Source organism: Haliaeetus leucocephalus, unplaced genomic scaffold, assembly GCF_000737465.1.
Source record: "Haliaeetus leucocephalus isolate CR32 unplaced genomic scaffold, Haliaeetus_leucocephalus-4.0 Scaffold944, whole genome shotgun sequence".
Lineage (NCBI taxonomy): Eukaryota > Metazoa > Chordata > Aves > Accipitriformes > Accipitridae > Haliaeetus > Haliaeetus leucocephalus.
The window spans coordinates 3,527,378-3,551,634 of NW_010973380.1; positions in this window are offsets into that span (position 1 = coordinate 3,527,378).

Sequence of the window (24,257 nt, forward strand, 5' to 3'; positions counted from 1 at the left end):
AACTATACTTATCCCTTGAAATGATCATCAGCACTGGCTTAGCATAATTTTATTATTTGATTAATTTTATTGCCTATGGAGGGGTTATGGCGTGTTTCTTACACTGAAAACTGCACAGGCTACTCCCAGATAGGAGACCGGTTTTCTTATGACTCTTAAGTCATTTAGATTTACATTTTATACTTATTAGAAGTTATCAGGTTTTTGCCTTTAATAAAGACAACAACAAAAGAAACTGTATTTACCTTGAGCTTCAGTCTAATTTTGCAGCTAGAAAGGCTCTCCCTCCTTCCCTTCTGAGGGACAATCTCATTAAATTTTGCTGCCTCTCCTGCCTTGTATTACAGGAGCACCCACAGGCCTTGGCCAAACTTCCTTAGCACTTTCCAAACCATGGTCTTGACAAAGCACCTTCGAGTCTACCAGGGTAAGCCAGATAAAGGCAGGCCTACAATCCCTTTCTGCAAATGAGAAATGAGTGATTTACTCAAAACCATAGGAAAACTATGCCTGGTGACTTCATACACACTTCTTACATCCCAGCCTAGAGCCCCAATCATAGCAGGTTCAGTTTCTGTTCCTGGTGAAGACTTCTCATCAAACAGCAGCAAAACACAACAGCAAAGCTCTCATCTGTTACTTCTCCTTTCCTACCTGTTCAAAGCACAGAGTCATCTCAGACTTGTATGACTGAGGGAGATTTTTGTGGGGTTCAGTGTAGAGGATCATTTCAGACTTTCTGGGCTGAGGGTGGTTTCTGTAACCTACAGTTTGAGCTTAGTCAAGTCTTGTGCGCCAAGTGTAAGAAAGACACACTCCCCTGGCCCTCTCTCCTGCTGTTCTTTTTGGCAAGGACTGTATTTCAGGCATTTGTAGTGTTGTGCCACAGCAAGACCTCCATGGTGATGTTCAGACTCATGTTTGAATCTGCTACATGGGATCTACATCACATTAGCCAAAGTGCCCATTGAGTTCTTCACCTCTGTCCATCTGTCCGTAAGTGGCACTGTTGGCTGCTATGGGGAGAGCACTGTCTGAGCTCTGTGTGGCTCAGGAATAAGGAATGTGCAGCACCTGGGAAGGGGAAAGGAGGCGTTTACTTTGGAGAATTCCCAACAGGAGCTGAATACTGGGCAAGCTGGATGTGCAGACATGCAGGACATTTCCCAGACAGCAGAACAGTGCAGGTGTTGTAACTACGCTGGCTGAATGGGCACTTTTCTCATCGGCAATGTGGTGAAGAGATTGGCAGGATTTTATTGTTTTTGAAAAATACTTTTCCCAAAATTAAGGGTAGCTGTGTAGAAGGACTCAGTCCTCAGAGCTTTCATGACTGGGCAGGGCACACCAAGCCCATCACTAAATACGTTCTTTCAAAGGGCAACTCAAAAAGGTATTGACATGATCAGTGAAGTTCCTGTGCAGGGTTTGCACCTATTTTTTATAGTCTAGTTTAGTGGTACAGAGGGACCTGAGTGGGCTTTCTGCCCAAGGAAGAATATTATCCTTCAGGGGATATGGAACTAACAATCTCATAATGTATTGGAGCCAAAACAGGCAGAGCACACTGGGCCAAACGCATCCTGACTAGAAATCCCACGATTTGAGAAGGCTGCAACACAGATGAATTTGACCCAATGCACTCTGAATTTAGAATAGATGCCAAGTAGTAACCATTGCCATGTGAAAATAGCTAACATATCTCCTGGAGACCGGCATGTTCCAATGAAGTGCATGAACTTTAGGATTTTTTTCCTTCCAGGTGAGTAATGCAAGAATAAATTAAAAGCAGGAAATCCTGATAAGTGCTACAAGGATATCTATGCTACAAAAACATCAATCCCCATCTTCTCTGGCTCTCTTTTTCAACAGCTTCTTCCTCATTAATCTCACTTTCAAAGTTCTGAAACAAGTTGCTGCCAAGCCTGGTATCTGGGGCCAGGCGAAGTTTTTTATACTACAGCCATTTGGAATATGTATTGCAGCTTTGTTAAAATACAGGGAGACTGCCCCAAAAGCAATTACTACCCAGTTTATACAAGACAACAGTGGGCTTCAGGTTCTTTACCTTTCTTTTGTCTTTAAAATTCACCTCAGAAAAGATTGCTTCCAAATTCCATGCAGTGATTTTCAGCCCACCAAATGCAAACTGTGAGGTCTTCCAGTTAGCAAATACTGAAATCTGGAGTCAGCTTTTCCAAAAAGTCTTCTGGAGCACATTTGAGTCCTTCTGACTTTAATAGGGCCTTTGGTTTTAGCATTTATTGACATCAGTAGGTCCCTAGTAACTTGGGATCTCTTCACCTTTTAAACCCCGGACTTGCAGTTCTCCAAATATCTCTTCCCAGATAAAATATGAATACTTACTAAGACCTTTGAGAGATTTGGCAGTTACATCTAAATCAAAATTTTAGTTTGTTGAACTCCTGTTCATAAACTTCACACCCTGCAAGTGTCTAGGATCCCTAGTGCCCACCAGCAAAGTTCCGTGGACTCCTAAATTCATGCCTCAGATTAGGTGCCACCTCCTCCTTCCAGATGCTGTTAGACATTATCAACATCACCAAAGGAACACAATATGAACTGGGAATGGTAGACAGAGGAAGGTGTTTCTCTGAAACCAGGTTTAGGGGCCTAATTATCAAATCAGAGGAGATATTACTGCTGCAGCCTCATCTCAGGTTCTCCTATTGACCAGTCTATGCAACTTCCAGCTTGATAAACTTTGTACATCCATTTTGATCCAGCTTTGTACATCCCATTTGCGGGTGCACATGTTTCCTTCCTTATGTGTCGTCAAGGAAAAAGAGTAACTAACTTTGCTTTGTGTCTTTTTCTATGTACTTTAAAGTATTGTAATGTCAACCTAAGTTTTACTGCCTCCCTGAAATGGAGGAGAAAAACTGACAGATGTTGATCCATCTCCCTGGTATCCAGTGATAGGATGCATGGGAATGGTTCAAAGCAGTGCCAGGGGAGGTTTAGACTGGACATTGGGAAGCATTTCTTTACCGAGAGGGTGGACAAACACTGGAACAGGCTTCCTAGAGAGATGGTCAATGCCCCAAGCCTGTCAGTGTTTAAGAGGCATTTGGACAACACCCTTAACAACATGGTTTAACTTTTGGTCAGCCTTTTGGTCAGGCAGTTGGACTAGATGATCGTTGTAGGTCCCTTCCAACTGAAATACTCTATTCTATTCTATTCTATCCTATCCTATCTTTCAAATATTAATACCATGTTGATAAAGGCCAAAGCCAATAATTCCTCTGTTAGATACCTTTGATATGGAATTATCCTGCAGAGGGTATAGATGAGGGTGAGCTAGTACTATGACTTTCCCAAAAGCACAGAAAACTAAAGATGGGTGTAAGCCTGATGTTCTCTTCTTTATGCTGCAGTGAAGGCTCCAAGTTGCCAAGAGTTGGTCAAATCTGCCCAGATAGAAGATTTCTCTATCAAGGGTGAAAGATGATGTCCTGAGACAGCTTTAAGCCATGACATTCACTGCTCTCCAGGGACAACTTGTGTTTTATCCTAATTTTCAGCTGCTCAAATGTCCACAGGAGACTTGCAAACATCTGAACTGCTCATGTCTAAGCCAAAACTCTAAGATCTGAATGCAAGAGTGGGGCTGACCCTGGCGGTCTAACATGATCATTTCCATCAGTTACATCTTTTTCCTTTCCTCGTGTACCTGTTACTTGTCTCTAACATTGGTCTGGAACTGCTTGTCTAGAAATACCAGCATGGGTAGGACTTCACAGACAGTGAGATAATTCTTAAATCACTCAACTTTTACAGTGAAACATGCTAAATAATCAGAAACGCCACCATGCTACAGATGTATGTTTTCATCATTATTTTTCCTTCCTCCATTTCTAAATGCACAGATCAGTTTGATGTTCATAAAAACAGGAGGCAAAATGCAAGACTGTGTCCTTGGATGCATCTCTGCGGATCCTGGAGCCTGGCTGCTGGTGCCAGATGGACTCTGTGCGCAGCACCCCATTCAGCTCTGCCAACATATTTTTTGCTCCCCACTAACTTATGATGTCACTTGGAGCAAAACTCATCTCAATATCTTACTTTTATTATGGTAACTGTGTTGCGAAGCTGAAAATAAAAGCAGCGGTACCCTGGCTTCTCAGCTGGTATAAAAAGGAGAGCTGCATCAGTTTATGCCAGCTGAGGATGTGGTTCAAGCTGTTTGGGGAGTTTGGGTTTGGGTTTTTTTCCTTGCAAGCTGTTTGCTGTAATCTCAAGGACATTAGAAAAATGTTAACATCAGCCAGTTGGGGGCGGGAGTGAAAAAACCCTGAAAATTTAATATAGTTGCAGAGCACTTTTTGTTTTTTCCATTAGCTGATATTCTCAGGTTACCAGAAAGGAATTCATTGCACTTCTCCACATTCACTGCTAGTGAAACAAGAGATTGAAAGATTTTAGAATAAATGGCCAGGCTGAAAACTAGCAGTGCTTGTGCTGGGGTTTGGGCTAGGGCCTTTACAAATTCAAGGCTGATTAGGCATCTCTTTCCTGGTCCTCGGCAATAAGACTAGGAAGTGCGGGAAATGCATTGTCTTCAGCTTGCCACTGCTGGCTTGCTCCTATAGCTATACATCACACAAAGGACTGACAAGCTCGAAATGTCCATGTCAATCTGCAGCTGCCTTTAATCATATACAGATTTATGAGACACCCCTTATACCCCCTGTGGAGATCTAGAAACCGTGCTTTGTTTTGACTTGACATATATTTTTCCATTTAAGATTAAGAAGTATGAGCCTTATTAGACTGTATTGCAGCTACGAAGCAGAAGGGGTAAAGCTCTGTCTGAAATGGAGGAAATGATGATGTAATTTTGAACCGTTAAGGACTGAAGGGATTAAAAGATTTGGAGTAGGATTTGGAAAGTCTCTGGTGTTGCGTACAGTAGGGCTATATTGCCTGCCTCACCATCTGGACAGAGAAGGCCTTTTTCCTATTTACTGGTTTGGGGGTTGTTGTTATAGCTGTGCAGCTCATGAGCACCACTGCACTTAATACTCCATCATCATTTCCATCATAAACCCTTTTTTCCCTTGAGGGACTACAACGTCACAGTAAATATTTGCTGCAGGGTAAAGCTTGCCACTAAGGTCTGGTCTCAGGCCTAAGAGCAGCGGGGGCATGAGGCAGCATCAGGCTTGGAAACTTTCCACCTTATAGTAACATTACACTTACCTCATTTTCTAAAATGAACATTTCTAGCCATTTTCAACAACCATGGACCAAAGGCTGATGCTCCTTTTCCATCAGTTTGGACAGCTTGCTGTCCAGTCCGTGCAAGGATTTATAACCTGACCAGTTTGGCGGTAGGACATGTGCCCCGGGTGATCCCGGCCAGCCACGTCTCGCACGAGGGGGTAGGTAAAACCTCGGCAGGCTCAGCAGCACGCTGGCTCAGCAGTGCTGGTGACTCCAGGCAGCTGGCCTCTTGACTCAGTTGCGTGCTCTCTGATGCACCGAGCAGGAGCTGTATGAAGAAGGAAGTGGCTGGTTTCCCTCAGCCTCCCCTCAGCCATTCTGCTCTTACAAAAGAGGTCCAAGAGAACAGGCATGAAGTCATCGCGTGCTATAGAAATTACGCTATTGTTCTGCGCTGCTGAAGTCCTATAGCTGGTCCTTGCAGCAGTTCAATACTACTTGGGATCTCACTAGTTGTTCCCATTAAGAGAAGAATTTCACTTTAACTTTTTTTTTAACTCCATAATCAAAACCTCTTTATGAACTCAACTACTCTTTATTAACCAAATCTAGTTTCTCTGAGCAGAGCAGGAATCAAATAACATGTGGGGCAACACCTGGTCCTATTGCAAACAACAGATCACCCATATTCTCTCATTATTTTCTCAAGGTTGGGCTCTAAGCACACCTCCGGCAGCAGCTCAGGTCCCTTGCCCACTCTGCTTCTCCTGTCATGTACAGACACACAGTCTCAATCAGAGCTGTACACTGTCCTGCTTGTATTGCGAGAAATGCCTTTGTTAAGTTTTTCAGGGAAATTTGAATTTTCCAGTTACAAATATGTCCATATCAAGTACATGTCATGGATATCGAGCTAAGAATAAGTTAACAAATGGCAAGACAATAAATTATTTCTTAGTCTAAGAGCAGAAGTGATAGTTTGACAGGTGTTCTTGCCAGGCTTTAAAGGATGAACAAACCCCATCAACACTCTAAACACATGGAAAGTAAGTATACATGCAAAAAAAGTGGGCATATCCCCTAGTAAAAATCTGACTGAGCAACTGCATTGCGAATATATTTTCAAAGCCTGTTCTGTAATTACTCTGCTATATGGAAACACAGCATGAATCTGTGGTCTGCTCCTATTAGTTTTAATCACAAAGCGAGCAAATAAAATCAGCCATTTAGACATGCTGAAATAAATTTAAGGGCCTGATAAATTTGCAAGAGCAATCACAGTTGCAAATCAAAAGTTATTTAAAAATCAAAGTGTGTCAGTCTAATTCAAGAGGCCTTTCTTTCTTTCAAGACCTGCTTTCTTATCTGCCTCCAAAGTCAGAAAAAATTGAATGTAATATGCTCTGATAAGAACTTTCACGAGTTCCTTATCTGAACAGAAGTAGCACAGGGACTGTCTCACTAAGGTGACTGTAAATCAAAAATGAAACAACAGTTTTAGTGGAGCCTCTGGGATTTAAATCAGCTGAAGACCGGGCCATACTGTTATAGCATACAAGCTGGCCATAAAGACAGTGTTAAATGAATCTTAAAAACTTTAAAGGAGATCCAATTTACTTTCAGAAATAGTCTGTGATTTACAGGATTCATATTCCTGTATTATTTTTATTATTATTTTATTACATGGTTCATCCAGGGTCAACTGAGACTCCAGAGCTCTCCATAGCTGAGCTGTGCCTGTTGCAGTGGTTAATACAAGACCTAACACTGAGGAAGGGAAGTCATTCCTACCTGTCCCATACCCGGGCATACATTTAGGCTGGGGAGTGCAGTGCTGCTTGGTGGGGAAGAGGGTATAGCACTGTGCTGCAGCTGGGCAGGGCTGGGGATAACTTCTCTAGAGCATGGCAACCTTCATGGGTCCCAACAGGACCATTTTAGGGGTTGCCCAAAAAGAACTGGTTTCAGCAGCATGAAATACTCCTACCTTTACTTTCCAGTGACTACGCTGGGGGGGGCACAAGAATTTGGGAGGGGACACAGCTGGGACAGCTGACCCCAACTGACCCAAGGGGTATTCCAGACCATATGATGTCATGCTCAGCATATAAAGCTGGGGGAAGAAAAAGGAAGCGGGGGGACGTTTGGAGTGATGGCATTTGTCTTCCCAAGTAACTGTTACGTATGATGGAGCCCTGCTTTCCTGGAGATGGCTGAACACCTGCCTGCCCATGGGAAGTGGTGAATGAATTCCTCGTTTTGCTTTGCTTGCCTATGCAGCTTTTGCTTTGCCTATTAAACTGTCTTTATCTCAGCCCACAAGTTTTCTTACTTTTACCCTTCCGATTCTCTCCCCCATCCCACTGGCGCGGCAGTGAGTAAGCGGCTGTGCAGGGCTTAGTTGCTGGCTGGGGTTAAACCATGACAGTCCTTTTTGGTGCCCAACATGGGGCTCGGAGGGTTCGAGATAACAGCAGGTTTGATTGGAATGTGCTAGATCGAATTTAAACCTATTACTGCTGTTTAGCTATTAATCAGCAGGCTTCTGTTCTTGCCATGGGGCTTGCTTGCCTTACTGTATATTAGAGTCTAGTGCTCGTTAGTGGCTGCTTTCTGCTTTCGCTGCTGGCTGTACTGCTGTACCGCTTATCCTCCTACTGTGCTGTGCCTGGGAACATTTTGATGACAGCAATGGTGATGTGCCTGGGCTGACAGATGGGCAGGGCATCGTTGCTGTTTCTGTGCTGCTGTACTAGACAGGCTGGAATGCCAATGTGAACTCGAGTCAAAGGAACCTTGACCTGTGGATGAGTCCACGCAGGAGCAGGACACCCCGAAGCATCTGTGGTCATGAATATGTCCACACCAGAGCAGGTACATCTTGAAGTGTCTGTGGCCGTGGTTATGTCTGTGCTACAGCAGGTACATCTCTGAAGGGATTGTGGCCCAAGGATAAGTCCACGCTGGAGAAGGTACACCTTGAAGCATCTGTGGCTGTGCATGAGGTCGTGCTGAAGGACCTCAAAGCGTGTGGCCATGGAAAAGCCCACGACAGAGCAGGTACACCCCTGGAGGGACTGCAGCCATAGGTAAGGCCATGTTGGAGCAGGTTCACTCCTGAAGGCACTGTGGTGGTGGGTAAGACCACGCTGGAGCAGGTATATCTCTGAAGGCATTGTGGCCCATAGAGAAGGCCATGCTGGAACACAGGCACCTCAGAGCTACTGTGGCTGTGGATAAGTCTATGCCACAGCAGGTATACCCCTGAAGAGACCGTGGCTCATCAATAAGGCTCGACTTGGAGTAGGTACACCCCTAAGGGACTGCAGCCTGTGGATAAGTCCCAGCCAGAGCAGGGGCAAGGGGAAGAGCTCACTGCAATGTTAAACCCTATGGTCTGGTCCAAAGGGACCAGGGATGGAGATTGTAATGGAAACATCTTTAAATTGTTGTAACCTGGAATCTGAGTTGCATGCTATGGGAGTTACTATAGCAAGTACCCCTTATTACTAGCCAGGCTAGGAGCAAGGGGAGGAGTTCACTGTAATGCTAAACCCTATAACCTGGCCCAAAGGGACCAGGGGTGGAGATTGTAATGGATGTACCTTTAAATTGTTGTAACCCATGATTTCAGTTGCATGTTACAGGAATTACTATAGCAGGAACCGCCTGAACAAATGGAGGACAAGCCTTACAAGAAGCAGTGCAAATGCAGCAGTGACCTGACCTGAGCTGGCTTTGGTGCCCAATAACTCCACGCAACACAACATCTCCCCTGCCCTGAGTGACCACCATAACAGACAGAGCCCAAAGTCATGAACTAAATGAACTCAGTGGACATTTTATGGACATTTTACAGGTGTGGTCCATAGACTGAGGGAATGATATCTGTGTATTATATCAAGGAATAGGAAGGGGGGTGGTAGGTAATGAGAATGTATTGGATAGCGTGGGACTTGAGCATGACATAAATGGTATGGAATAAGGGCAGAGAATGTGCTGGTTTGGGCTGGGATTGAGTTAATTTTCTTCATAGAAGCTAGTGTGAGGCAACGTTTTGGATTTGTGCTGAAAACAGTCTTGATAATACAGAGATGTTTTCCTTGCTGCTGAGCAGTGCTTACACAGAGACAAGGCCTTTTCTGCTTCTCACCCCACCAGCAAGTAGGCTGGGGGTGCAGAAGAAGTTGGGAGGGGACACAGCTGGGACAGCTGACCCCAGCTGACCCAAGGAGATATTCCAGACCATACGATGTCATGCTCTGCATATAAAGCTGGGGGAAGAAGAAGGAAGGGGGAGGATGTTTGGAGTGATGGCATTTGTCTTCCCAAGTGACTGTTACATCTGCCTTTGCTTTGCCTATTAAACTGTCTTTATCTCAACCCGGGAGTTTTCTCACTTTTACGCTTCCGATTCTCTCCCCCATCCCGCTAGGGTGGGGGTGGTAAGAGAGTGGCTGCGTGGTGCTTAGTTGCCAGCTGTGGTTAAACCACGACATCCTGCTCGGTTCCTGAGATACTACTCTGTGGTAACAGAAAATAATCCTATGTAAGCTACAGGACAGCTTGTGGACATTGTCCCACATTTCTGCTTGGATTCATATGAATCTGGTGTTCATCTTAATTTAAAAAAGGACTGCGTGACACAAGTACACACATGGATATGGTATTCTTATTTGGAAAGGCCAGAAAACCATAATTCCCCAGAATAAAAATATTGGACCAAATCCAAAAGTCCTCTTTGCTCAAAAATATTCCACAAAGACAAAGACAGTGTCTATCGAGGGATCACAAGCCATAACCCTTAGCAAAGCTGAAATAATATGGCAAAGTAGTTTTATAGGCTGCCCCACTGTACACAGGGAATAAATGTACACAACCAAAACCAATATTGCTCGCCAGTGGCTGAGAGCCAGAGAAGATATAGTTTTGACTCTTTTTTTTTTTCCGCTTTCTCTTTCTGTCCCATCTTCAGAGCAATTACAGATAGCCATCCAGCAGAAGATTTCAGTGCTCACACTGAGTTCTGCAGCCTTTTTGCAGATCTGCTGTGCTCACTATGGGTAGGAGAAAGAATGGTGGAAAAGTATCTTAAGCTGCTTTTGATACTTTGAAAAGTATCTCAAGATACCTTGTAATAAGTGGTGCTTTCATGATTATAAGCAGCAGTTGACTGGTAGGCTGAAAACAACCTGTTTTACCCAGACTATATTTTTGACCCACAGTTGTCACCTGGATAGATATATTGTACCATCAGCTAGTCCTTATGCCTGGAAAGGGTTTGGTCCCTCCTTCCCTGAGCCCTGATGGACTGGTGGACTTTTGCCATCAAGCTGGGGGGAAGCTCCTCTTCAATTCCAGATGCATGAAATTAAATCTGTAAGTTCTGGTCAGTATTGCCATTGCTGGCTTTCACAGGGTTGTTTAAAAGGGCTTTTTCCCATTGTTTTTCCAAGGACCTGCCCAAAAATGTTTCCATCCAAACCACCATCACGCAAGACTCCAGCAGAGGAGCAAAGAACAATAGCACACAAGGTTCCAAGTTCAATAGCAATTTCAAGGATTTCAGCTGTCACAGTTAATTAGTGGCAGTTTCTCTCAGGCCTCCTTTGCTTAACCCCTGAAGGACAAGGCTTGGAAAACTGCTGGTTGAGAGGGCAAAAGAGGTCAAAAGACCAGTTTTGTAGCAGCCAGGAATTATTAAGAAAGCAAAACTAAAAAATGGAATGCGCTGTGAAGTGAAAATTTCAGACAAAATGAGGTTCGACTTCTATTTCCACTTTTGCTAAAGGAAGAGGCATGAGCCTTGAGGGTGGGGTCCAGAGTCTGGATTTTGGGCAGGGTTATTTTAGAAAGCTGAACAGAGTCCAACTGTTGTTCTAGGGCAAGCACTTCCCAACTTTAGGGTATTTAAAAAAAAAAATCTGGATCCTGATCTGAAATCTGTGGCTTGGGCTTGTTTCTAAACATTTCTTTTTCTTGCAAACCACCCCCCCCCCCCCCAAAAAAAAAGGCATCATATGGTAAGCCACTGCAGAAAAACACTGGAGCTCTGCTTCCTTACAGGAAACTACCTTGGCATGCCTTCCCTTCCAAAAGGTGTGGTGTGTTTGCTAGATACAAGACTGAAAGCCAGAAAAATGGGAAAATTCAATGTTCCCAAACACTGATGCACAAACCAAAATGATACACCGGATCAGTTCCTGACTCCTCTGTGTGAGGACCCCTGACATCAGAGGATGCTGCCTGGGTGCAGCCTCTTCCCTCGCAGCTGAGGGAAGAAATTCTTCCCCAGCAGCTACCAACCCACACCATGAGGACTGTTGGCCTGTTGTGCTCACCATTTCCAAAATAATAAGGGCCAGGACACAACACCCTTGCCCCAGTCCATAGCAGGTCTCATGACAAGGGGCAATGCCCATCAGGTGGACTGACACAGGACAAGCATCACCTGAGCCAGCCCAGGTCTCATGAGAGGGCCATGTCCCCTTGGTTGGATCAGGTGGTCATGGGGATGCCCCTTATTTCAGGTCTTTTCACACAGTGTACATGTCAGGATTAAAAATTGTCCCCTGTCGCAGCCAGGGGAGCTGTGAAAGCTTGAGAGGGGGGGTCAAATGGGGGCATACATGTCACAGGGAAAGACACAGGATTTCAACCTGCAATATGAGAAAGACCATATTTTATGGGAGGTTAGCAGCCTTGCCCGGGATTGCTTGCTATGTACAACCCTCCGAGCTAGTTTGTTACTCCTGCAGTAGACAGAGAGATGGATTAAACCTGTGGGACAGAAGGAGCACCTGAGCAAGAGGGACACAGCAAGATGTAGCGCTTCTGTCTCTCCGAATCTGAACTCAGCCTCTTGCATCCTTTAGTACCCAGGCGTGTGGCTACCTCTGCCCGTGGGCTTGTCCAGCCTATGCAGCTACTGGCAGGACCTGTCCTGCAGGAGCATCCTCCACGGCTGTCCCATTTTCCCCCCATGCCCACACACACCTCGTGGGCAGAAGCAGCAGCCCTGCACCCGGGATCAGTACAGTTCTCTGGCACAGCAAGATTGGTGGCTTGAGTCCTGGTTTGTCACCCACCAGAGCGGGTTCAGGCGATTCCCTTTGCCCGAGCTGTGAAACGGGACGTCTTGCTCTGCTGTGGGTGCAGCACGTCAGAGCAGGAATCCATCAATCCACACAACACTGACTCCTAGCCCAGCTTGGTTTTGTCCCGGACACACATGAGGGCAGGGGCTGTCCCTTATGACATGTTTCTGCCACACTTCCCTGCACGTCCCCAGCGTCTCAGGGCCAGCAGTGCCCAGTCTTTGCTGACCCCATACAACACGGCACTTTGCTCCCACTGCCTCCGTTTTAATGTGGTCACGTCCTGTGAGCGTGAATGGTGTCACAGATGGGAAAAGACCAAAATTAGGGGTTGTCCTGCAGGACACAGCAAAGGTAGCTCAGTAGAAATCAAGGGTCCATTCAGAAAATCTGCACTTTGATGTTACCTGAGATACATCGTTTGTAGTTGCTGGTGGTATTCCTAAGCCTTCTGTCCATCTTGCAAACAGCAACAGCTGAAGCGTGAGTAAATCCTCCAGTACATCTCCAGAGAAAACAAGAGGCCCTCACATTCAAGGAGAAAGCTTGTCACAGTCTCTCTGTGACAGCTCAGCATTTGATATGAATGAGGGGGGAAGCTGGCAGCAGGTGGAGATCTTCAGGCTAATTACCTTGAATAATTTGCCTGCAGGTGCTGTGCAGGTGGTCTGAGCCCTTAGGCATTGACCTAGGAAAAGCAATGGGAATCCTGCATCTGCCACTGCTCCCGTCTGAGCTGCAGGCCTGGGATGCTGAAAAATTCCAGATTCCACATTTTTTAATCTACAGTTAACAGTTTAGGGTTGTTTCCCTAAAGGTTTCGAAAGAGGAGAAAAAAAGTTTGATCCCATGGAAAAGTTTAACTCTGTTCACTTTAGTAGCTTGCTACTTGTAGCTTTAAAACAGCCTCAAAGAGGAGAACTTTCTTGCAGATTAGAAGAGCATTCAGCAGCTAAACCCAGTAGGCATTTAAAAAACAAACCAAAACACGCATTCTTTCCTGAGGCTGGCAAGGCAACTAGTGGGAGTCACACCCTCTTGAACAACTGCCCTCTGATGTTTTAAGATATTCTGGGGGTTTAGTTCATTAGTGACAAACACTCATGAATGTGCTCAAATTCTTCTTCTCCAAACTGCTGACTTGAGGGCTACTGTGACTGCATTAAGGTTTACAGCGATTTAACAGCTCTTTATTTTAAGTGAAATTCTCAAGACGTTCGAACCTTGAGAGTCGCGGTGGTTTCTATGGTGAAGTAGTAATTTATACCAGTGAGAGCTAGACTCTTGGATTATCAGAAAAATCTGATATCTGGAAACAAACAAAAAAGCTACACTGGTATTCTGTGCTTTGACATACAGGAATATGTTATGAAATAAGGTTACTAGTTTATGCTACACGCTCAGTTGGTTTCTAAAATCAGATACAAGTCTGTGATCAAGTTAGAGTTTTACCACACATTTTTTAGCGTTGCATATGAATGCTTGGGTTTTATCCCAAGAAGCAATTATAATCCTTTCCACACCCAGGGAACACGTTGGTCAAGACTCAGTGTAGGCTGATCCCAAATTTAGCAAGAAACTAAAGGCTTCGCTCACATGCTCAGGGCCAAAATTCTTGGGTGGGGGGAGTAGAAAAATACTTCTGGGGAGTTCTCATTCAGATTGCAGAAGATTCCTTTAAACCCAGCATGGATTGAGGCTGTGAATGTTCCTGCATGAATTTTAGGGTGAAGAAATTCAAAGTATTCAGAGTCTGCTTCAAAATTCACTTTTTTCACACAAATTGTCCTCTGGTATCAAAAGCTGAGATGCAACAAGAAGGTACAGAAAAGGATCAAAAAAAATGACTGTTCAAAGAAGGAGAGAGCAGGAGTATTGAAACAAAAGGAATTCCAAGCTGTTCGGTATATCTGAAATTCATGTTCCTCCTTTACAACAGGGAACTTGTCTTACCATAAAAGAAACGATTATTTTAGCACCCTTTTTGTGATATAAGGGGCACCTTGTGCACACAGCAGGCTAGATCAGACCCAAGAGGCAATGGATTTTTATGTTCTTTGGAGAGGAGCTGAAAGCAAATGGGTTTTGCTTTTGGTGCAGTTACAGGACAATTCTGTAGCGTATAATTTTTTCAGTAATAAATATGTGGAGACCTGTAACTGCTAGTATACGTACCCGTGGGTGTCTTGTCACCTCCCTCGACCCGGATGGTTTCAGAGTGTTTCCACGAGGAGAATACATATGCTGAGTTGTAGTCAGATGCCACTTCACTGCCGTTCTGTTTATTTTTAGGAAATGCAAACTGATCCCCATGTGCCAGGACACGGTGGGATCAAACAGCAGGAGGCTGTTTCTTTGCTCACCCTTTAGGCCTTGTGCTCGCTACCACGCTGCCCCAAAGCTTTTGTTCTTTGTTCTTTTTCAGGATATGCCTTATGTTTTCTTTATCCCTTGCTGTTCTTGCCCACTCTGCTCTATCAAATAGCATCAGCCCCTTTATTATAGGAAATAGAAATGTCCTGGGAATGTCTTGATATCCCTCTAGCCTCACAACTCATCTTTTAACCATTTGCCCTACGATCTGCTCTGTTTTTTTCCAGCTGCCACTAATTAAAGGAGCTGTTTCCCATGAGAAGAGAAGACAGCAGTTATGCCACCACCGCTAACCTGAGACCAAACACACTCTTTGGGAGCCTGTTTTCCAGGGGAACAGCATGCTCTACCCATCTTCTCCTGCCTCTTGCTGGGTCCACACCAAGCAGAGAAAAAGGACTGTGGACAGATTACAAATGGCACAACCATAATCAGGCAGCCACTATTTTTTGTCATGATGTTTTCATACCACGAGCTCAATCTGAGCTCTCCTATACAAACCTCCTGGGGGATTTTAAATCTTCCTGCTTGTTTTTATTCCATCTGTCCTTTCAGAGAGTCCCTGAGGAATATTTATTCTTTCTTTGGAATCTGCTGTCTCTTTCATAAACTCTTTCTCACTTCTCCTATAAAAACCTATCCAGGACAGAACTCCTTCCAGTTTGCAATTTAATTTTATTCCTGGGCAGTTTATACCCCATTGTTTCCATGCTGTGGTTGCTCCTTAACATGAGTAGCTCTTTTCCGTCCCTGGTGTTCTCCCCCACAATGTGTGAAAGGTAAATTATTTCTTTTCAGGGCTCCTCACATTTCTTTTTGTTTCAGATGGGCTGCCTTGAGCTTATCACAGACCACTTATAAAGAGTTTATGAGTTCCCCTTCAAAGACTTCGGCATGCATCAGGATATCAGCCAGATACAACACACTGGACAAAAGACACGTACCACACAGCAGCCTTTTATTAGTGGATGGTGCATTTTCAAGCTGAAAGCCATCTCTTTAAATGAGTACAAGCCTTGTCTTACACTAAGGGCTGGGCTTTTCTTTTCCTGTCTTTTGTATCCCCCACTACTTTTCCAGATCTAATAAGGAAAGCCCAGTTGAATTCACTGCAGCATTCTGAATGCCATCTCTTCATGCAAGCAATAGCCATCTTTTAAAATGATTAAGTTCAACTTTCCAGTGTTCACTCAGAAACCGGTGCTGTCATTATCTTATTTCATAGTAAGAGCTGGATGAAGGTCAGAGCTTGACTGTGGGTTTAATTATGCTTAGTTTATCCGTTTCCTCAGTAGTGCAGAAAGCTTCTTCTCCTTTTGTTACTACTAAGTGGTAGAATCATTGTTTGATGAGCCTCTTTCTGCCAGTACCTGGACCAGTTTTAACACCTCTACCTCTATGAGATCTGGAAATTAACTCCTGATTCCTTTTCAGAAAGTGTCTTAAACTGTTGTTTTCCCCCAATTAGAGGTACTGCCCTGTGCTGGCACTAGTCCAAGGACAATTCTGAGAACGTACTTGCACTCTACCTTTGTCTTCAGCCCTTTGCCCCTTCACACACACATCTATGACAGCCATGTTTTGCAGTCATGCTCCATTTTATAATACTCTGCTGTTTATCTGAAATGCTCAGTAGGTAAGCAGGAATCCATACTTGCTCCACAAAAGCCCAGATTCCCCAAACTTTTGTGCAGGTCTCAACCACGCTGCACTTTTCCTCTCTTGGAACTCTATCACAGGAGGAAGTTGTTAATGACTGTTTCTGTCCCTGGAGGCGAAAGGAGTCATGCATGGCAAATGAGGAGCATGTACCTGCCCTCCCAGCCCTGAACCACATGTTAAAAAGGGAATTTCCACCAAATTGTTGCGAACACCTTTCCTCACTCTGGCCTAATGAAATTCAGAGCAGTCAGTAATTCCTTTGCTACCTTGGCTACTCAGTCTTTGGGCTCAAACCCCAGAAAGTCAGTTTTTAATCCCCATTTAAGCCCTTTTTGGACAGATTCCCCCATCACTGACACCAGTCAAAGACTCGGTTTTGGATCCCTTGTTCTCTGTTTTCACCCATCTACGTCCACTGCCTGTGCGTGTTCCCAATGGTTGCGTTCAGTTGCTAGTGTACCTCTTCTCCTGCTGTTTGAGTGCCATGACCTAAACCCCCATGAGCTGACTCTGCAGCTTTGTGTCACCTCCTTCGCTAGCCCACGTTGGGGGATAACTTATATTGGGCACTTCTGAAATTCTGTTCTGTATTATTTTGTACAGTTAAAGGTTTTTCTGCAAGCAGGATTTTTTTTTTTCTTTAATTGCGAAGTGAAAGACTGTAACAGAACTATTTTTCCTCCTTTTTATGCCAGTGCAATTTTTCTTGTTTTATGGGGATTGAACAATATTTCAAGTCACAGGCCACCAAATATGCTCTTTCAGCAGCAATACATTCAGAATTATCTACTTGCACCTTCTTCTGAACAGCTGCAAAGACAAAGTCATGTTCTGTAAACCATTTCCACAACCTCTTGGAGTGGCTTTTTTTTTTTTCTTTTGCTGATACTGAATGTCAAAGCCCACTTGTGAATTTATAAATAGATCTATTGCCAATTCATCCTGGAAGACCTCACTGTCCCAGGAACATGCATTTCCTCTGCTTCTCTACCCTTTCAAGTAGGGCATCTCCTTTTGCTCCACTTCAAGCTTTTGACTCTTCCCAGGCCGGCTTAGGTTAGTGGCTAATGCCAAACTATATACCAAGGACTTGTACAAAGTCTAGCTAATTCAGCTTTTTTTTTTTTTTTTTTCAATCTGGCAGTAAATCTTGCAGCAGCATCAAAAGGTGGGCTACTTGGGTTCATGCTTAAAAACCCATCTGTGTTCATCCTTCCCAGTCAGCCTTTTAGACCATAATGTTGAGCTAAGCTGAAAAACCTCTGAGGACTCTTCCTCTCCCAGTGCAATTTTGCATTATTTGAGAAAATAAAACCTCCCTTATTCACACTTCTCAGAGTTACTGATGGGTACAGAAAAGTGCTACAAATATCTTGTTTTAGCCAAATTCTCTAGCTGGCCCAGCTCCCACATCAAGAAGGCTGACTTTCACTGTCCTCTGTGACCCTTCCATCACCTTAGTGAGGCAATTTTTCAGCTCCCAAAAAGCAATTGCAGAATCAGGAATTAATATGCTGCATCATCATCTTCTGCATCATCAAGCACTGTATAACTGGAGGAATATAACAAAATACATCAGTCTTTTTTTCAGACTATATTTTTAGGCTTTTTCAGATTACATCAATCTATTTTTAGACTAAATAACTAACCTCTTCACTCACCTTCTGCTAGTTAGTCCTGACAGCAGGAGGATTGTTGAAAGAGATGTATGTGGTCTATGTTGAGAAGTGAGTGCACAGGGCAGCCTCTCGTCCTCCATTCCAGCTGCCAGTACTCTTTGTGCTGAAGTTGCACATAGGGAAAGGGCATAATGGAAACAGCGTATCTGGCCATAGCAAGGGGAAGAGAGGACCAGCAACCACCACGTTTCCTTCCACATAAACTTAAAGTAAAAAATGTAGCAGTTAGGTGAGTTTAAATATGTGCTGCTATTCACTTGTCAAGAAGGACCACAGTGCTTCATAAGAAATAGTAGCTCCCGTAATGCAGCATGATCTGAGATGAGATTGAGTTTTGGTTCAAAGTTTCAGTTTGCTTTTTGGAAAGAAAAAAAAAAACAAACCCAAACAACAACCCATTCTAAAGAAGTCAGTGATGCAGCTTTGTTATATGGTGTAAAATGTCTGAGCAGATGAAGTGATGGCATATTAAATGGTACTTTAGCATAGAACAAGCCATAGTGAGAAGCAGGAACTAGACGTGAAAGCCAGGCAAATCCACATGAGCAGCTTTGCACATGTGTTTAAATGGGGGCCCTTAATCATTGGAGCAATCCCTGGAGGGCAGAGGTGGATTGGTTTGTATCTTGTCATTTCTTCAGATGAAGGGATGGAGCTTAGGGTGGGAGTATGGGACAGTTATGTGTTAGGCAAACAGAACATAAGCTTTAGTCAAATGTAAGCTATTTAACTCAGAAAGGAGGTAAAAGTGGATGAAATTTAATATCCAAGACATTACAGTAGATGTTAAAGTCCCTCTGGACTTCAGTCTCTCTGTTCATATATAGTCAAGGATTTTGTGGGTTAGAGCCAGTTTTTCCAGGGGAGCACCTTGCTTGAAAACCTTTTGGGTCTCCTGCTCCTTTGGGACACAACCCAAACACTGCTTATCTGAACTTGTCCACTTTGCTCTTTTCTTTTTGAGAACCTGGCAGGGAACATATGACCCTGTGAAAGCATTGTGGGATGTTGGTGCTTTCCCCATTCCTGTCACAGATAGCCTATTACATACCACCAAAAAAAAAAATCTGTGCAAAGGGAGAAAAGCACTTTATAATTAAGACCCCTTAAATAGTTTTCCTGGCTCCATTTTACAAAATCTGAGTCACCCTGGCTCAAGTTGGAAGGAATCAGTGTTCAAACCTGCAGAGATATTATCTGCTTTTGAAATACTTAGGAAAACTCTCAGCCTTATTTGGAAAAGTGAAATCTGCTGTGATAACCAAGGCCTTGATTTCCTGGGAGGAGAGAGGGGTCCTAAACACCTTTGCCCTTTCAGATGAACTCCTGCTCCGTCTGTGTGGCACCCTGTGGGGCTGCTGGCACCTCCGACACCTCATACTTGTTTCCAGAGCACCCCACAACTTCTCAGGCAACCCCACCAAGGGCTAAAGCCCTCTTTCCCCTATTAATGCGAGACCAGGTAACACAATGTCCTACATCAGTGGTACCCGCATGGATGCGCAGCCCTTCTCCCATGCCTCCCCTCCAGGACCAGGGCCACGGTGTTGGGTTCAGGCTGTGGGAGGGAGAGGGGGAACACAGATATTCCCCTTACCAGCCATAGGGTATCACTACCCTACAGCCAGCATTCTCCGATGTCTCAGTCTCCAGCACATGGGACAGGACGAGAGCTGAACTGGCAGGTCACGTGCGAGGATAAAGGACATTTGGGGTCTTCTGGCAGGGACAGGGCTGCAGTGGGGGAGTGTGACCTTTTCTGGGACACCTTTGACCATGGGGGGTTTGTTGGTGGCAAGATCTCACCCTCCCTAGCAGCAGTGCCACCACCCTGCTTTTGGCTGGGGTCCCCAAACACCAGCGGTCCCCCAGCAGCGTAAGGTGCCAGCAGGATTATGGTGCTGGGTTCATGGGGCAAAATAGACCCCATGGTGCTGTGCTCTGACAGCAGGAAAGCCAGCCTGGGCAGCTGGGGCTGGGAGATGGGAGCTGGATGCGCCCACAAGAGCCGGCAGCGTGCGTAACAGTTCTGCAGCCAGAAGACCAGCAGCGTATCGCTTACATTTACACAGTCACCAGTAACACAAGACCTGGCAGCTCCTCAAAGATGAGCAGAGGTTTGGAAATCAAAGATATTTTTCATTCCCAAGCATTTCCATCATACCCACTGGGTGTCTTTGATTGTATTCTGCAAGCAGAATAAGGCAACCAGAAGTGCGTAAAAATGGTGGAAAAAACCCCACCCTCCTCAATTTGACAAAAATTTTTTACCATTTGCTAGAGGTTGGCTCCCCCCCCCCCCCCCCCCCTTAAAATGTGAGTTTCCTTCATTATAGAAATACTTTTTTTTTTTTCCTTTAAAAGCCAATGGAATGTGGACAATGAACAATTTCACATTTAGAAGCCAACTTTTCATCAGGGTTTATCCTTTTGATTTGGAAACTGGCTCATTTAAGCTGGAAAATTCTGTGAAATGTTGCAATAAAAGAGGCTCTATTTTTGCATTAGCTAAAATATGCACACACAGAAACCCAAGCAATACAAAAGCAAGCAAACAAAGAAGTGCCCAGCCCATAAGCTCCAAGTTGCTTAAAATTTCTTATTTCAAGTACAAATGCCACATAGATCCTTGCCATCTCTAATAATAATGCAAGCTGCCACCCAACAACAGCATAACATTTCCACTAGGCAGTATATTTTTCCCTGCAAAACATAACTTAGTGAATGTGGCTTCAGCTGCCTAAATGTCATCTCAGTCTGTTGCAATCTGCTGTAAACTTTCAAGATACTAATCATATGTCATAAACTCACAACAGTTTCTGGATTTGCTTTAGGACTAAAATGTTCCTGGGCAAAAACAATTCACTGAGGAAGAAATCCTATCCTCTGTTTTTTTCCTGATTCCCTAGAAGTAGCTTCTCACTGATTTTTTTCCCTCTTTCTTGCCTACTTCTATGCATGCCATTTTACTTTATAAATCAGATCCATCCCAGTTCCAGTGATCAGAAATGGGAGTATCTTGCTTTTCTGTATTGTAAAGCAGAGCAGTAATTGCACATACTGTTTGAGAAAAAAAAGGAGAATCCAAATCCAGGATAGGCTTCTGGCCAAAGCAGCTCAGATTTTCCATCTCATTTGCAACTGAGACATGAAAAGCGCAGGTTAGGACTGGGCAGCAGCCTCCGACAGAAAAAGCCTTATTTCTGGCAAACTTCTTTCCAACGTTTGTCTGTGTGACTCAAGTTATGGGCTTTTAGACCAAATACAGTAAAACCAGGTACAAGGAGGATACATTCAGACATTGAAGGGTAGGGTAGGTTTTTTACATTCATATGACGCCCACATTTACTTGCTAGCAGATATTTATAGAGCATGACTGTATGAACTCTGATCTACAATCAAGAAGTGGGATAAGTTACATGAATTCAGTGCTGCCAGTTCAACATAATTTCCTTTCAACACCACGACCAAATTGCCTTGATTTTCACACCTGTAAAATGGGGATAATACTTATCCCTTTTACAGGGGATAGTGTTATAAACATTAGTTAAATTGTCTGGAGAAGCACTGACTTCAACTGTAAAATAACTTTATCTGTACTAGCTGATACTACACAGGAGCAGCTGAAATCTAAACCAGGAAAGTGAGGGAGAAAGGAAGCATAATTTCCTGTCGGTATGATGTACTCTGCAAGTGCAACTAAGAATACAAAACTGAGGGACCTTGGAAGAGAGAAGTTTTTTTCAGCCTGCTTTCCCCCCTTTCACCAGGTTGTGCTCATGCAACGCCACGGTCCCCAGTAAAGGCATTCCTCGTTTACCCAGCGTGCGAAGAGAACCCAGTCCTTTCACCTAAAATCAATTTTCCTTAGATTCCAGAGCAGCTATGGTGCTATGTGCCAGCGACTCTCTCCTATCTCGCATGCCCATGCTGTGCGCAGTTGTCCCCTCTGGTTGCAGAATAAATTAGAGGAGCCACCGCAGTACAGCTGAGAAAGCAATGGAAAATCCAGCCAGCCAGGAAGCTTTTTCTTCTTGATTTCTGTAAAGTTCTCCACGTTTGGCAAGCTTTGTAAACTCAGTAATGGGAACTGAAAAGGAAAAACCATCACGTACAATTTTTCTGTGGCTTGCAAAAGTGAAATAAATCAAGAGATAAAACAGCAAGGCATCTGTGATACAAGATCTGGTTTGTGAATGTTTAAAGCATTTAATCTATGTCCCTCTGGCTTCCAATTCTGGTTGCTGGGACTTTACTATTTTACCTATTTTGGAAGGTATAATCACTTAAATCTCAAGAACTTTCTGGCTGTGTTCCATACTCGCCTTTGCATGACTTGACTTGGATAAATCTCCATTACGCCGTCCATCTGTCCCTCTTTTCTGCCTTCTAATTTATCATCTGAAAATTTTCCACGTGACACCAGTGAAGTCCCCGATGTCACCAGTGGGGCCAGCCATGCCACCTTGTTATTCCCCCTGTTTTTCTGCCTCATCAGCGCTAGGCCAGGTGTCTCTACGTGAGCCACAGTCACTCCACTCAGGCAGACAGGCACCCCCATCCAAGGGGCAGCCACGAGGTGGGCTCCCCGTTGCCACCACGCTCCTGTCCGTCTGTCCACCATGCCGTAGCACATCCCCTTTCCCACCTCTTCACCCGGAGTGATGACAAGTAGCGTAGCTTAGGTTAGCATGGAAGACCTGGGGAGCCACCACAACCCCAGCGTGAGGCTGAGATTTTACCAACAGCCCCTGGCCCTGGCAGTCTGCACAGAGGAGACAAGCAAAGGGTGAAAGAGAGGTCAGCAAACAGCCTGGCGTGTATTTGCGAATCGGTCGAAGACCTGAAAATAGACCCTGCTGCCTCGCCTTATTCAGTCCCACACGGACTCCTCTCTGTCTCCAAATTCTAGTTATCCCAGGGGTCGTGCAGGGATCCCTGCTCCCAGTAGGTCCCTGTCGTGCCCATTGTTAGATCCTGGCTGCGGCTGCGTAATTCTCATTAAATAGCCAAGTTCCTTTTCATCTTCTTCCAAAACAAGGAGCTTAAGCCTTACAACAACATCTCCTAGGACCTTTCAGCTCTCCTTTGGGGAGATATTTCTTTCTATTGAAGGGAAAATTTCCCAACAACTCTCTTCTGCTGCCAGGCAGCAAGACCAGAGGCAGCGCCGTGCCGCTCCCTCACCATTTCCTAAGGGACTCACACATCCCAGGCTGTGGCCTGTACCTTTAGTTTCCCGTTCTCATTCCAGCCTGTCTGCTTGAATTCATTCAAAGGTGTAGGAAAAAAAACCCTCTTGGGACAGTTTGTCCCACGCTGCACCCACCGCCATAAAACCTCGGCTGCCGTACTACTGGTTCTTATCAGCCATCACACCTTAAAGTATAGAAGGTGTGTCTAATATTAGCCAGGAAACGTCGCAGTGAAGACCTGGACTTTTTCAGCTAATCGGTATTAATAACTTCCTATGTTTGAAGACAGCCCATAGGAAATGCAGCCTGACTCATCTACCCTGTAATTAGATGAACTCCTCGAAAAAGTGCAGGTGGCTGCACCACAAAGGCACATTAGCCAAGGTGCAGAATATGCATCTGACCAAAGGGCAGATAATAGCAGCAATAATTTCCTTCCACTGATATAATACAAAAAAGCAGTATTTCTTACAGATTTGGCATCTGGCTGAGGCTGGAAACTCAAGCAGTCATTTTCTTTCTCTTTCTTATCTCACTCAAGGGAAATCTGTAATATGCACAAAGACTTGATTTATTTTTTACACTCTCACAAATTACTGAAAAACAATTATGCAGTGAAATTTTGTGAAAAACAGAAGATATGCAGGCCTATTTGCTACGTAGTTTATACCTAGACTGTGATTCTTACCAAAGATATTTGTTTCCTGTGTTCTTTTTTCCTGCCAACTTCAGCCATATATCACTTTTATGTATCTGAAGGCCACGGTGTAATGCAATATGAAGCTATGAATGGGATAAAGTTACATATTCTCCATTGATTTTCCATTGTATCCATTATCTTTAATGCTGGAATGCAAGTTAGTGCGAGGGCCGGAAGCCTCCGCACCTCCGCGCTGACTGCTGCCTTATGAAAACCATCCCCTGGGGGCAGATAAAATCAGCTGCAAGTTGCAGAGAGGAGACAGGAGTTCCCCAAAGTGTCCGGCTTAATGGGGCAGGCGGGTGGCTCTCACCCGTCTGTAGGAAAGAGAGAAGGAGAAGGTAGACTCGGGGAGGGGGAC